The sequence below is a fragment of the Sylvia atricapilla genome, chromosome 7 (genome assembly GCF_009819655.1).
Source record: "Sylvia atricapilla isolate bSylAtr1 chromosome 7, bSylAtr1.pri, whole genome shotgun sequence".
In the NCBI taxonomy this organism is placed as follows: Eukaryota; Metazoa; Chordata; class Aves; order Passeriformes; family Sylviidae; genus Sylvia; species Sylvia atricapilla.
In genome coordinates, this window is record NC_089146.1 from 38,414,831 (window position 1) to 38,430,014 (window position 15,184).

Sequence of the window (15,184 nt, forward strand, 5' to 3'; positions counted from 1 at the left end):
GGAACTCCAAGCACAGGCTCTCTCCATGGTCTGCATTTGACCACACCAACACAGGCTCAGCTCACCTGCCCCCAGGTGAGGAGGAGAGGGCAGGAAATGTTTGAACAGCTCTGTTGTCACCCATGCAAAGGCCTGAGATGTCACTGCACCGTGACAGAGGTACCAGCAGCACCAGCTCGGAGCAGGCAGAACAAGCCACAAAACAAACCCAAAAATACTGAGTTCCCACAGCAGAGCTGCAAAGAAATCAAACAGCTTCAGCATAATTCCGTGGTAAACTTCCCAGGGGCAGAGTTGCCAAACTAGCAATTCTAGGGAGGGCTGGACAAGGCAGAGCTCTCTGCAGGTCTGCACGGCTCCCTGGGAGAAAGCAACCCCTGGCCACCAGAAAATCCAGCCAGGCTGCACAGGCTGCTCCCAGCAAGGAACACCACACTGACTGACTTCAGCACTGCTGGGGGGTATTTCACTCCACTTGAGCAGGGATGTACTCAGGATGGAATGAACTTCGGACTACTACCAGGAAAAAACCAGCTACAGAAATGAAAAATAAACCCAACTGAGCAATTGTGTGAGCATAACGATTCAAAATTCAAGGCTTAAAACAAACAAAACAAAAAATCCCCCCGAAACTCACACACTTGGAATTTTACCTGGTTACCTGAAATTTTCAAAACAGCGTTTTACATTTGTACGGGTGGAATACCCATTTCAGGTCTTGGTGTGTATTTAAATGCTTCCAAGTTGATCACGGTGATTTAAGTCAGGAAGTTGAGTACAACTTAAATAACCAGTTTTTGTACTTATCTGATTTTGATTTTGTACTTATTTTTGTTCTTTTCTTAGTTGCTGTTGAAGACAAATGAACATCTTGTTAAGACTAACTAAATACAATCTTCAAAGACCATTTCCCTCTCCATCCCTCCACCCCAACACCCAAAAATTCCGATTTTTTAATGGAAAACTATACATTTGTTTCGATTGTTCACCCTTATAAATACAATATTTAAAAGTTTATTTTTAATTGGGAAACAGGACTTTCAGTGGCCTGACTGGGCTAATTATGGAAGAAAACTCATCAAGGGGTTTTGCCAGTGAGGCCCCGTTACCAGCCCAAGGACACAGGACGTGCAGCTCCTGGGCTGAGCTGGTCTGGGCAGGGGGCACAAGAGCCCTGTGCTCCTCAGCCCATGGAGCAGCTCTGCTGCTCTGGGAGTCCCTGTGCACGGCCCCAGCAGCCCACACACCAGCACCACACTGGGGAAGGGCTGAAACACCCTTTGAAAATCCCAAGCCTTAGACTGGGAGGGGGTGTTTAATCACCTTTAAACCCTCCTCATGGTGCGGCTGGGCTGAGCGTTTAACACACTTTATTTAGCATTTACTGCGGGTTTTTAAGAAAAACAAGTAAACAAAAACATAAATTAAATTAAACCCAAAACAGTTCAGCCATTTAAAGTAATTTTAACTTTTATACTCCAGACGCACAACCCTGAAGGTGCCGCCTGTTTCTGCATGACCTTCAGGGGAGGATCAGCTCAGCACTGAAAAACTCATGAATTCCTCAAATCTTTCCCAAAAGGTCCAAGTTTTAGCTTGCTAGTTTTTAATTCTGAATAAAATCAGATGTGGGTTTTTTGCATGTTTTACATGGGAAATGCTTACTATGTTCATTTACTGTATTTAAACATTCTAAATTACTCGAACAGAAAAGCCACGTTCCTAGTGGGTTTGTTTGTTTTATAAGAAAGTAGCCTTTCAAGATCAGAGAATCAACAGAATATCCCTTTGAGATCAGATACTCAAATATTCCCTTGGTGTCTCAGGAAAGTGACCAAGTATTCCACCAGAAAACCCACCTCCATGCTCAGCTCTAACTCACATTGGCCATACAGCCCTGTTTCCTTTGGCCTTGGTGTGCTTCTTGACACAGTGGCTACCCTTGACCCACAGTTATCTCCCAAAAACAAGGGAACACATCAAGCACCTTTTCCCTTCAGCTGTGGTCCCAAGAACAAGCTGCACTAAGCTGTCAGCTAACACACTTACAGACATATTTCAAACAATTATGGCATGCAAGTGTTTTTGGCTTGTCCAACATTCATTTTTTAATTAATACGCCTTTATGAACTCAAGTTCAGAAGAATGCCTCTTTCACATACAACCAAACACATCTGTGGGACTGAAACAAGATCGATCATGTCAAAAAAGCCCTAAGACTTTTGGAAGAGTATTTCAGAACTTTGAGAAAAAAAAAACTCATCTTTGGTATCCTTTCCCACTGCTGGCACACCACCCCCTCAGAGACTTCATTTACAGCCTCTGGGTCACGGCTCTTTGTGGCTTTGATTTGGGTTTACTTCCCGTGGTGCTCCCACTGGCCAGCACTTGAGAACAAACCTTTTCTGCTGGGTGAGCCGTGCTCCTTTGGGGCACCCAAAGCCCCCCAAAGGGGTCCCAGCCAGCGCAGCCCAACAAAGGGCTGTGGTCTCCAGCCCCACAGCCAGGAGCAGGGCCTCACACTGCCTCCAGGGAAAAGCTGTACAAACCACAGCTCCCACCCCGTGAGACACCACACGTGCCCCCGGAACTTCTCGGGCAAGGCCATCCCAAGCCACACACAGCACTCCCTTGCCACCGTATTCCTGCTGCCCTGCCACAAGGACCTTGCCACGATGGCAGGGCACCACAGCCACCAGCCAGCTGTGCTCCCCAGAACCAGGCAGCCCACCCAGACGTGTCTCCAGCCACTGCTTTATCCGAGCCCCCAGAACAAGAACCAAGTGCAGAGGTGAACAGCACCAACTATCAGCTGACAAGCAGTGACTTACTTTGTCAGACACTCGGCCACATGCCTGGCCCTTTGTCCATTCCCTCCTCTGACAGTCCCTGTCCCACAAAGTGTCCCTCTCTCACACTGACCCCTGGTCACTTGTACCTGTCATGGGGGCCAAACACCATCCTGGCTCTCCAGAGCTCTCCTTTAGGAGAGCCACCAGCAGAGACCACCTTCACTCCCAGCCCAGGGGCTCCTCACCCCATAAACCCTGCAGCCCCAGGGCTGCTTTTAGTTCACAGGCCTGTCAGTTCCTACCAGGAGGAGTCCGAAAGCTCTGCATGAGGCTCCTTTCCTCCCCAGAAAGAACAAGGGGTGGCCAGTTTGTTTTGCTCAGCCACCCTGTGGCACACACACCCCTGGAGAAGCACACATGCTCCTCTTTTCCAGATTTCCACCACAGACAGCAAAAGCTGTCAATCTGCCTTCAAGAAGGGAACCTGCTGATGTTTTCATTCAGGTCTCAGAAGAACCATTAAGTGCCAGGAGACAAACACTGCAGCCTTTCCACTGCTGCCAGGAATGGTTCTCACTATTCCTTGTGGGAGCAGTGCAGGAAACTTGCTGTGGCCACACAGGGCTGATGCTGCAGAGCAAGGACAATGACGGCAGAACCCCGTGCAGAGGAACAGCAGCCTCTGAATTGCACCTACTTCACGTCAGGCTCAAAACACAAGTGAGCTCTCAAGATGCCTTTCTCCTGCCCCCATCTGCCGCTGTGCTGCAGCTCTATGGACCCAGCCTTGTGGAACAGCTTCCAGTTAATTCACCTTTTCCACTTGCTTTAGTCTGCTCCCCAGAGCTCCATATCCAGTAGATATTTATTTTAAAGCTAAGCCAAAACCATTCAAACGCTAACACTTCAGGGCCTTCAATGCTCCTGGTTGCACACAGCAGGGCCTCTTTTAGAATAAAGAGCGTCCACTCTGGGAGCTAAACCAACATAATTATAATTGGGCTGCATGTCAAGGTTTTACAAATCCCCAGACTGGAAATAAAGTAGGTTTTACTCCTCACAGATCCTTTGTTACAGAAGGCATAAAACTGCACTGCAGCCTCAGGAACACCAATTCCTCACTAGAGATTCCAGGAACTGTGTAAGAAAACCAAGCTTCAAAATCCAGTTTGTTGTTCTGGCTCCTCACTGCACGGCATTCTGGCTTTCCTAATGGAGAAACAAGACTAAGTTCCTTCAAAATCCTGGACACTGTTCTACATGAAAGTCCAATACATATTTTCTTTGAATGTCTAAACAATGTCCAGGATCAAATCCCAACCTAAAAGATGAAGTCAAAGACTTTTACAGTCATTTAAACATGCCACTTTTGCATCAGGCATGGAAATACCATATTTCTTTCAGACTTCTGATGGTGCTTAGGTTTTTATTTCCACAATTTAGAAACAGTCATATTGATCCACTCATTCTTCAAAATGTTACTTGTGTCATAAGGAAGCTGTACAGAGGGAAGGGAATAAATGGGTTTAGATTTTAGAACAGGTTCTGCAGAACAACCATGCCCAGGTTTGCTTTAGAGGTATGACATGAGTCTTACAAATGTGTAAAATACCTCCACCAAGACAGAAAAAACACCCTATTGTTTTGGCAAGCTGGGACACGTTACTCAGATTATTCTCTACTGGAGGCTGATGCAAACACGCCAGGTCCACAAACACACACAAAAGCGTCTACGTGGCATTTCTGGCACATTTGTAAAGGCCCAACTGACAGACCAGCTCATGTGGGAGAGCAAAAGCCATGCCAAGGAGTTGCTCACGAATTTAAGAAGCGCACAGGTCGAAGAGCAGAAGCCGAGGGCAGGATCCATGAGAGCAGACACGGAGGGAAGCCCAAGGGAGCCACCAGCCACCTCCCAACCATGCCCACCACACGGGGACTTGGAGTGGGGACAACACAGCCCACAGTGCTGAGCACTCTTTTAGGTGGAGCCTTTTCTTCTATCCCAGCGACTTGAAATAACTTGAATGTTTCTTTCTGGACAGAGACGGGTTCAAATTATGCAAAGAAGCTGGAGGAGAGCCGAGACTCTCCTTTAACCTTCATCCTAACCACAAAGATGTACCTCTGCTCTCACAGACGGGCGTTTGCGAGCTGCTCTGGGCACAAAGCGCTGCCCAAGTGAGCCAAAGGGCTCTGCCTGAGAGCAACCAGACATCAAAGTCATCAAAGCCAGATCCTGTGCGACTGCGGGCAGTCAAGAGATAAGCAGAGATGGTCCCACACCACACACACACCTAGTCACCCCTAAGGAGGAGAACGGGTGGAGTAAAAAGGTGCTTGCATGGCAATTTTCATCATCATCACTTCATTCAGACTCAGGATCTAGACAGGTTTTGCAACTCGGTCCAAAAATAAAGGTCAAGTGGAATAAAAGTTCCTTAGTTCGATGCTCAGTATGTAAGAATGCATGTCCAGAAAAGAATATCCTACATTTTCCAAGTATTTATTTTTCCTGTTGTAATCACAATCACCAAGAAAACACACCCCTCCGTCTTGTTGTGGGGTTTTTTAATTCATGAGGATCAGCACTTTTTCATGTGCTAAGGGTACATCTCAAATGCTCTTATCACTTAACTGGAGCCAGTATTTAGAAGTCAAATTTAAAATAGTCTTCTTTTTTTAAATGCACAGCTTATTGAAATCCCACTCCTAAGGAGACAGGAATTCATTACCTTAACACTCAGACTGGTGCACTCCAAGTTGTACATGTTTTCATTCTGACAACAGAAAATAAGGAGAAGCACACAGTGTAATCCTGCCACAAGACTGACTGCCACAAACTCCGCTGACAAATCATCCTCCTGATTCCAAAATCAGCTGGAATAGTCCTTTTTTCCCCTCTTTTTTCCCCACGGGTTCCATTCACATTTATTATCCTGTACACATACCCTTATATCTTTTCATCTTTTTTTGCCAGTTAGTCTTTAAGTTCTGTTCAGTTCCTATTCTGGGGAATGGAAAACCTTTATTCCCTGTGTTGTTCATCACTCCAGCCTGGGATTTGCCCAGCCCATGCCATCAAAGCCAAAGTTTTATCAGGCTGCTGCCCACAACTGCAGCTACAGCAGGTAGTTTACTCTCCAGCAGCAGTAAGGGCTGCGATCTAAAGAATTTTAAAAAAATATAAAAATATTACACCTTATGAAGTCAAGAAGACTTTTAACGTGTAGTATGGACATGCAGCATGGACACAACTTTTACCAATAACCAACCTATCTCTTCTCTAACATAAGAGTATTATAACACGATACAATTAATATTCTCTTCAACCAAACCATTATCTTTTAATTTTGTTTTCACTTTTAAGATTCAGCCTTAAAACGACTTTAATTGTTGCAGTCCTCCCACACAAATACAAGAGACTAGTTTATTGCAATGGAGAGCCCTAAATAGCACAGTCTGGTTTAGGCTGACTAATACAAACACGCATTTTGTTTAATTTTACATTTGTTCCTAGGGAGATCTCGCTCTCGTCTCTTCTGCCTGGCATTCCAGAGCACCTGAGAGCCCAGGACATCTCCCACCCGGCAGGCTGAGCAGCATGGGCAGCTCTGGCTCCGTGCCTGGCAGCTCAGGGCCAGGCTGCCCACTGCTGCTCTCCCTGCAGAGAACAGAGGGCAGGCAGGTGGGACGCCAAAAATGTGTGTCCGAGCACGTCCTGGTGTCACAGCCAGAGCCACCAGGAAGCCAGCAGCCAGGAATCTGCAGAACTCCCCCTGGGGAGCTGAGCACAGCAGGTCCAGCAGGCCAAGGCACACTAAATACCCCCAAGGTGCACTCCAGCAAGGCACCAGCCTTCACAGACACCGTCCTCTGCATCTGCTCAGCCACCCATAGCCTCAGAAATCCCTCCCTGGCACCCGCACGAGAGCTGGGAGTTAACCCGGGTTAGAAGTAACCTGGCAAAGGCAGGCTCAGTTTTAACCAAATGAATGCCTTATCCAGCGTATCACCCGGCCAGAGATGCCAGAGCAGGAGAAAGAAGAGCACAAGGAGAAGCAGGACTACTTACTCCCTTGCCATTAGCAGCTGGTGAAAAGGTTTGCGCAACCACAGCCCCAAGTGCCTCCAACCACGGAGCCAGGAACTGCAGGCCATTCAGGGCGAGGGCTGGAGGGGCCTGCCGAGGCACACCGACTCCTGAAAGCAGAGATCAGCAGCTTCCAGGACTTCAAAGGGAAGGCACTTCTAGCCTCCGAGCTATCGGCGCAGCCAAGGGCGGCTCTGCCAGCCCGCTCCTGCTGTCACAGGATCCTTGCCAGGCAAACAGCAGACCTGCAATTAGGAGAGGTGTTTGTTGGCCTCTCTTCTGCAGCTCATTAGCAGAGGTAAGGTCTGCAGCCAGAAGAAGAAAGTCCCGACCTCCAGTGAGCACAGCTCACTGTAACCGCTCTGTAAGACAAGGAACAAGTCCTCTGACCAGTCTCCATTCAACGGGATGACCAGCTTCAGCACGCTGAGAAGGAACATTCCAGGCACTCGGGACAGAAGGTTAAATGCTGCAGCAAGACATCTTCTGTAAAAAGGCCCAGATAACAGCTTTTGGTGTTCCCCCTCACAACCTTCCATCTCCATCTTGGTTATTTCAGACAACACAAATGACTCCAAAGGCAGCCCTGGACAATCACCAAACGGGAGCTCTCGGTTTTCCTAAGCTTTTCTTAACAAAGCTGGAGCCTTCCTTTCCCTAAAGCAGACTGCAGTTACTCTACAACAAGCTCCAGACACTTCCAGAGGCATCATAGGCAGGGAACGGTGACTTGCTCCGACCCTCCAGGAGTGTTTCAGAAGGGGAGATGCAGTGACAACAGGATTTCTGGGGTGAGAACCACTGAACTGCCTCTGCACACCGAAGGGGGGAACGACCTACAACACACACCCCTAACCAGCAACAACCTGACTGCAGAAAAGGCCAGGAGCAGATGCTCAGGAAAAAGCATAAGGACACAGCATAAAGGGGCAATTCTTCCACCCTCCTCTGCCCCCAGCCCCACACCTCCCAGTCGCAGGTAAATTCCCAAGCCCAAAACTGCATCTGAATCACTGCAATTACTGGCCCCCCACAGGTTTACCCACAGATCCAGCTGTTCCTCAAAAGAGTAAGTCTCCTGAATATCCCACCTCGATTACTCTATAGCTTAAACAGGCACCACACACAAGAACTACTGGTTTTAAAGCTGCTGAAAATTGCTTATCCTGGTATTCCCCATTTCTTACATAATAAGGAATTAGCTAAGATCATCCCTTCCCATTCACTCCCCTCCACTGTGACTTTAAAATCTCTACAGTATTTCCTTTCAAGCATTTCTCCCCTTAGCAAATCAGTTCATTTACACACCACCTCACCCAGCCTTGCAAAACCAGGCTGAGCCGAAGTCCTGTAAGACTAAACCAGGTCCCAAGCTTGAAGAAGCTGCAGCTGAAGGAAATTGATTATCCCAGTTGTTTGGGCACTTGCAATGTTTGTATTCAAACAGAACTGCATCCCCTGAGATAAGGGACCTCGATCCAGGGGGCTAGAGAGGTGTTTCAGAGCCGGTGGCACGGCAGTCTGCAGCCACCAGGAATGCAAAGCACGTCCTCAGCAGAGCTGGCAGAGCCCTGTGTCCAAGGTGCCTGGCCCAGCACCGGGCCACCAGCGAGGTGAGGCACCACACCAAAGGCAAGAGCACATCAGAAGAGCCCTCAGAGAGGGACGGGCACTGCCTGGCAGACGGATCAGCTCCTGATGCTGAGCACTCGGGAGCAGATGAATCGCGAGGTCAGCTCTGGCCGTCCAGGGGAAGGGCAGCATCTGAGCTGCCAGCAGAGAACAGCGGCACTCCTGAACTGCAGTGCTGCTTCCCCCACACAGAGAGCAGCTGTGCACTTACTGCACTGGGAGTGCACCCACTGCACTCTCCTCACCTTCCTCCCAAACGTGTGCCCCGATGCTGCTGCAGAACTGCACTTCGTCCCCTGTGCATCTTCTTAACAGAGCAGAAATCTGGGAATGTGTTCTGAACAACCTCACCCTACAGGTGCAAGTCACTCTGAAATGGGAATCTGCGTGTACTGTACACACACAGTTCCAGAAGACCACACGTTTAGGAGGGGATTACCATCACCTGAGACTGGGTCATGTGCAAACTCAGGCTCCAATGTAACACGGAAAACTACTGCACTACAACCACTTACTGTCACCAGACTGCACTTCTACACTTTTGAAAGCATTACTCTAAAACCATGTTTTGGCTACAAGCACAGTGGGGGAAAAAAGGAATTTCTTGAAAGTATTTCCATGGAATTCCACACATTTTGTAGTCAACAACATTTTATAAATTTGTGATCCCAAAACAGCTTTCAAACACATGGGAATTCAGCTTTCCAACGCTGCTAGAAAACACCATCATTCCTGATTTTTACAGACACACGTACAGCATATAAATGCCCTACACCCCCAACATGTGGCCACAGAACTTGTCCACAGCAGTGCTCAAAAGGTGAGGATTTCTATAGCATCTGATATCTCTGTAACTAAGATGCTCTTAAACTCTCTCAGTCTTGACTACCCTCAGGTCCTAAAGTAATTAATCCATCCCCTAATCCACGTGCACACTCTGGCTGAGGCCAGGGACAAGTTGAGTGGGACAAGTTTTTAACCTGTTTATCCACACCAGAGCAGGTATCAAGATGCCCATTTGAGAGTTCCAATACCAAGAATGTAAATGAATTCAAGTAGCTTTTCTTTGGCAGGGACAAGAAGGGCTGAACGGGTGCCTAATTATTTCACAACGGCTGTCCCTAGATCCTATTTTAGCATCGGGCTTTCATTAAATTTAAGCATGACTTCAGAGTACCAGCTGGCTGGAAAAAACAAAAACCACAAACACAACCCACTCACAACACCCCACGGGTGTTCTTTCCCCCGCCCATGTTCTCTTCCTACCCTCAGTGAGGGCTTGGAAGACACCAGTTCCATTTGGAAAGCCAGCCTCAAAAGCAGATAAGTTCTGCAGGAAATGGCTATATTTAGCCCTCCCCTTTCACCTCAGCTCCTCCACACACTTCCATTCTCCTGCAAAAGGATCTTTCTACTCAGTGTTAGAGGTGATCTTCAGCAGGTCACCTCAGCAGAAAAAATGCAACCCACTTCATAAGTGTTAAGAGCGTGAACAATCACTAGAATATCAAATATTCAGCTACTAAGGCATACAATAAAATGCTCACATCCCAAAGCACGTTGAATTGCAATCTCCAGGAGCACAAAATGGCCAAAACCACTTTGAGTGATGCCCAAGGAGGGTGAGGCTGAACCTCTGCACACATCAACCAGGTCTTCACCAATTCTGCCAGTAACTAACACAGCCATCCTATTCTCTACAGAGTATAACAAACCCAACAGCCCTGCAACTAAAGTATTTTCCTAATAAATCATTTTCTAAATTTCTATCCTAATAAATCATAAAAAACCCACTAACAATAGTTCCTGGGCAGTTGAACTTAGGCAGGAAATATCAGCAACACCTCTGGAAACATCATCAGCATCAGGTCAGGAGGATTTCCCTTTCCCAGCTTGAAACTTTGAGACACATTATAAGACTTAAAAGTAAGAACATACAACAGGGGGTATTCCCCTCAAGTTGTTTCATTTAAATAACAGCCTCACCTGATATAATTCTGTCCTAACCATGACTTAGTAAGTAAGAGCTGATTATTTACAAACTGAGGAGGCTGACGGGTGAACTAAGTGACAACAGACCTTAAAGTTTATCCCCAAATGAAGACAGAACAAAACACACCTCTCACTCAGTGTGAGGAGACCAAGAGGCAAAGAGTTACAGTCAGGAACTTCTCCCAAGTCCTGTGCCACTGGGCAAGGAGCACACAGCCGCCCCTGAAACAGAGGAATGCAGGTCTTATCCCAGCAAACAAATCCTGAGGGAAGGCAAACCTCTGAAACCACTGCACACACTTAACACCTCCTGGGGAGAGCACAGGGCATACAGGAACTTTTTGTTCCCTTAAAACAGAGCTCTAACACCTCCTCCTCCAAAAAAAAAAAAAGTTTCGGCCATCAAAGGCCCCAGCCGTGCACTTGAGAGCTCTCCACAGCCAGGAGTCCAGCTTTTCCATTTCAATTGCAAGGCGCCCCAGCACTCTTCAAACAGCCCCAGCCCTTCAAGGAGAGGGCTCCGGGAGGATTTGCAAAGTGCCTGCCGCATTCCAGGTCAGCACCGTCCCTCTGAAGATGAGTGTAAGGATCAGAGCAAAGATCGTATTACAGGAAACAAAAGAAAAGTGAACGCTTAAAAATAGACTCGTCATTGCCCACAGCTAACTGCTACAGCCACAGGAGTCTTCTTCAAGGAGAAGCTGAGATGGGCTTCAACGCAGACCACAAAAACACACGAGATCTGGAAAAAGAATCTGCTCCCTTCTGAGAGCTCAACGCATCTTTTAAAAAAGTGGTTCTGTACCAACGTGCCGGTTCTGCCGCTCCAGTGCAGAACCTGGAAGCTCCACCAGTAACATCATCCCGAGGCACTGGTGCCTCCTACACGAGCCCCAGCTCTTTGAGAGCTCACCTGCTGAAGGTGAACTGCTCTCTCAACGACTGGAAAACAAACCGGTTCCGTTTCAATTTACGTAAAAGCACTGCTAGAAACAAGTTATTTCAGCACTTTTTACAGTCAAGAGTTGGAAAGACTGCCCGGGCAGTTCCCCCTGTGAGGTTCACGGCGCAGATTGCAGAGGCCGGCGTGCGGGCTCAGAGCCGGCAGGTGTGTGTGCCCGGCTGGAGCGGCTCCTGTCCGGGCCGTGTCCCCGGGCCCACCGGAGCCCACCGGAGCCCACCGTGCCCCCGGGCCGTGTCCCCAGCCCCTCCGGAGCCCACCGTGCCCCCGGAGCCCTGCAGGAGCCCCTCCGGAGCCCACCGTGCCCCCGGAGCTCACCGGAGCCCACCGTGCCCCCGGAGCCCTGCAGGAGCCCACCGTGCCCCCGGAGCCCTGCAGGAGCCCCTCCGGAGCCCACCGTGCCCCCGGAGCTCACCGGAGCCCACCGTGCCCCCGGAGCCCTGCAGGAGCCCCCCGTGCCCCCGGAGCCCACCGGAGCCCACCGTGTCCCCGGGCCCACCGGAGCCCACCGTGCCCCCGGAGCTCACCGGAGCCCCCCGTGCCCCCGGAGCCCCGCCGGAGCCCACCGTGCCCCCGGAGCCCTGCAGGAGCCCCCCGTGCCCCCGGAGCCCCGCCGGAGCCCACCGTGCCCCCGGAGCCCTGCAGGAGCCCACCGTGCCCCCGGAGCCCCGCAGGAGCCCCGCAGGAGCCCCCCGTGCCCCCGGAGCCCTGCCGGAGCCCACCGTGCCCCCGGAGCCCCGGCTGCGGACCGGGGGGCTCGGACCCGCACCGGCAGCTTTGGCCAGGGCAGGAGCACCTTGAGCAGACGAAGTGGCACCGGGGACTTTGGCCTGGAACCTTCCCGTCCCCACCGAACCCCGGGCTTTCGGCGCACCGTGGGCAGAGGCAGCACACCCGCGGGCTCACCGCGCCCCCCACCCGGCCAGGCTCCGCGCAGCCCCACGGCAGCCGGCGGAGGAAATCGGCTCTGCCCGGCCAAAAACGCCGCAAGTTCACGGAAAGCGGCGAGGAGGGAAAGCCCCGGCCCTGCCCTCCCGGCGGCACCGCGGCGATGCTGCGCCCCCGGCCGCGGCTCCGCGGGGCCTCTGCCGCCCCCCGCCTGGACCCGGAGACCCCCGGGCCGCCGCCCCCCGCGACCCCTCCCGGGCGGCGGGACCGACCTCCTCCGCCGGCCGGGACTCACCCGCTGGGCCGGCGGGACGGGGCGGGACGGCGCGGGAGCGGGCCGGACGGAGCGGCCCGGAGCTGGCCGTGCTGCGGCGCTGCCCCGCTCGGGCCGGCGGGGCCGGGGGCGGCCGCGGGCGGCGGCGGCTCCGCTGACAAAGGAGCGCGGGCGGGGCAGCGCCGCACCGGCAATGGCGCTACGTCACTTCCGGCCCCGCGCCGCCCGGCGCCCCCTGCCGGCGCCGCGGGCCATGGCGGGCTCCCGGCGGGCTCCCGGCGGCTTCCGGGGCGGGGCAGCTTCCGCTTCCGCTTCCGGTTCGGTGCGGCTGCGGGGGAAGCGGAATCCCGACCGCCGGGAATGAGAGACGTCCGGGGCCTCTGGGCAGCCAGGGCCGCTGGCTCCCGGAGTGCGCCGGGCTGGGATCCCCCGAGAGTCCCCGGTGCCGCTCGCTGTCCCGGCAGGGCCACCCCGGAGCCCAGGGCACAGCGGGGGCCGCGGGGCTCTGGGACATCCCCGGGGTGGGGAGGAGAGTCCAGCCCTGCCTGGGCTCTGCCCAGCGCTGGGAGTGACCCTCTCTGAGCGCAGGGACAGACACCGACACACGGGGACAGACACGGACAGACAGGGACACACGGGGACAGACACGGACACACGGGGACAGACACGGACAGACACGGACACACGGGGACAGACACCGACACACGCGGACAGACACAGACACCGACACACGCGGACAGACAGGGACACACGGGGACAGACACGGACACCAGGGGACACTGAGGGCCGCTCTCAGCTGGGCTCCTGTCCAGGCCGGGCAGCCCCAGCTCCCTCAGCCTCTCCTGGGCACAGGGATGCTCCAGCCCTGCCTCAGCTCCAGGAGCTCCTGCCCCTGCTGGGCTGAGGATCCAGGGGTGGACACAGCACCCAGAGGTGTCCCCAGGGCTGGCCACAGCACCCAGAGGTGTCCCCAGGGCTGGGCACAGCAGCCAGAGGTGTCCCCAGGGCTGGACACAGCACCCAGAAGTGTCCCCAGGGCTGGGCACAGCACCCAGAGGTGTCCCCAGGGCTGGGCACAGGGACACAGCCCCCAGAGGTGTCCCCAGGGCTGGACACAGCACCCAGAGGTCCCTCCAGGGCTGAGCCGGACTGCAAATACCCTGCTACAGGACCTATGTGCTTGATTTTATTTAAAAAAGTAATCTGACTCCAATTCTCATGCCAAAATAGTCATAGAGTAGTTACGTCACATCATAATTTTTAAGGTTGAAGGTGTCTTCATTCGTCTTGAAAGTTTAACCCTCCCTCACCCACCTGAATTAATTCCCCAAAATTGTACATTCTTCCAACCGTGGTACTTCAATCATAGTCCATGTCCTAGAATCCCAGAATGGATTGGAAGGGATCTTAAAGCCCATTTGTTCCACCCCTGCTGTGGGCAGGGACACTTCAGGTACATTAAGGTCACCATGACACAGACTTTGGGTGGAAACAGTGGCCCTGTGCCAGCTGCACTAAGCCAACGTCACCAAGGCTCCTGGAAAAGCAAAAGCTTCTTCCTAAGTGGGAAAATGAAGCGGATTTCCAGAATAACTGCATCTAATTACTGTCAGCAGAGCTCTCCCATTATGACATGATGGATTAGGAACGACATCTTACATTTTAAATAAGTACAAACAATCCTGAACAGACCAAGTGCATGAGAAATTCCCAAATATTATTGACCTGATGCTGCACTGTTCTGCCCAGTGCCATGGTGTGCAGCCCAGCACTGCTCTGTGTTTGCCAGGAGCAGTGGTGGGATGCCAGAGGCACTGGAGAGGGCAGGTCCCAGCAGCCCAGTGGGGCAGACTGGCTGAGCCCGTTCTCTCTGCTGTGACATCTCCTCAGGACCAGCCGGGGCTGCCCTCGGTGCCCAAGTCTCACCCCGTTCGTGCCTGGGCCAGGTCTGTGCTCCTGGATGGAGCTCTACTGCTCTACTGGATGGACACAGAGCCACAGCAGGCAGCACACCACAGCCTGGGACAGAACACAGCCTGGGACAGCAATGGCCTGGGACAGCACACACACAGCCTGGGACAGCAATGGCCTGGGACAGAACACAGCCTGGGACAGCACACACACAGCCTGGGACAGCAATGGCCTGGGACAGCAATGGCCTGGGACAGCAATGGCCTGGGACAGAACACACACAGCCTGGGACAGCACATGGCCTGGGACAGCAATGGCCTGGGACAGCAATGGCCTGGGACAGAACACACACAGCCTGGGACAGCACACACACAGCCTGGGACAGCACATGGCCTGGGACAGGAATGGCCTGGGACAGCACACACACAGCCTGGGACAGCAATGGCCTGGGACAGCAATGGCCTGGGACAGAACACAGCCTGGGACAGCAATGGCCTGGGACAGCAGACACACAGCCTGGGACAGCAATGGCCTGGGACAGCAATGGCCTGGGACAGAACACAGCCTGGGACAGCAATGGCCTGGGACAGCACACAGCCGGGACAGCAGTGGCCTGGGACAGAACACAGCCTGGGACAGCA

At 52.5% G+C, this 15,184-nt stretch overlaps 1 protein-coding gene across 2 annotated transcripts in view; it reads right to left on the reverse strand.

Annotated features, from left to right (window-relative positions):
- The window catches only part of ACVR1 (activin A receptor type 1), a 46,714-nt gene extending 33,906 nt beyond the window's left edge, over positions 1-12,808 (reverse strand). The window contains exon 1 of one of the 2 annotated variants that reach the window (XM_066323226.1): positions 12,654-12,808. The gene's annotated coding sequence lies outside the window, so the exon portion shown is untranslated. Of the gene's footprint in view, positions 1-12,630 lie in introns of both variants that reach the window. The other variant, XM_066323224.1, reaches the window with a different exon arrangement.
- Positions 12,809-15,184: the final 2,376 nt, after the last annotated feature.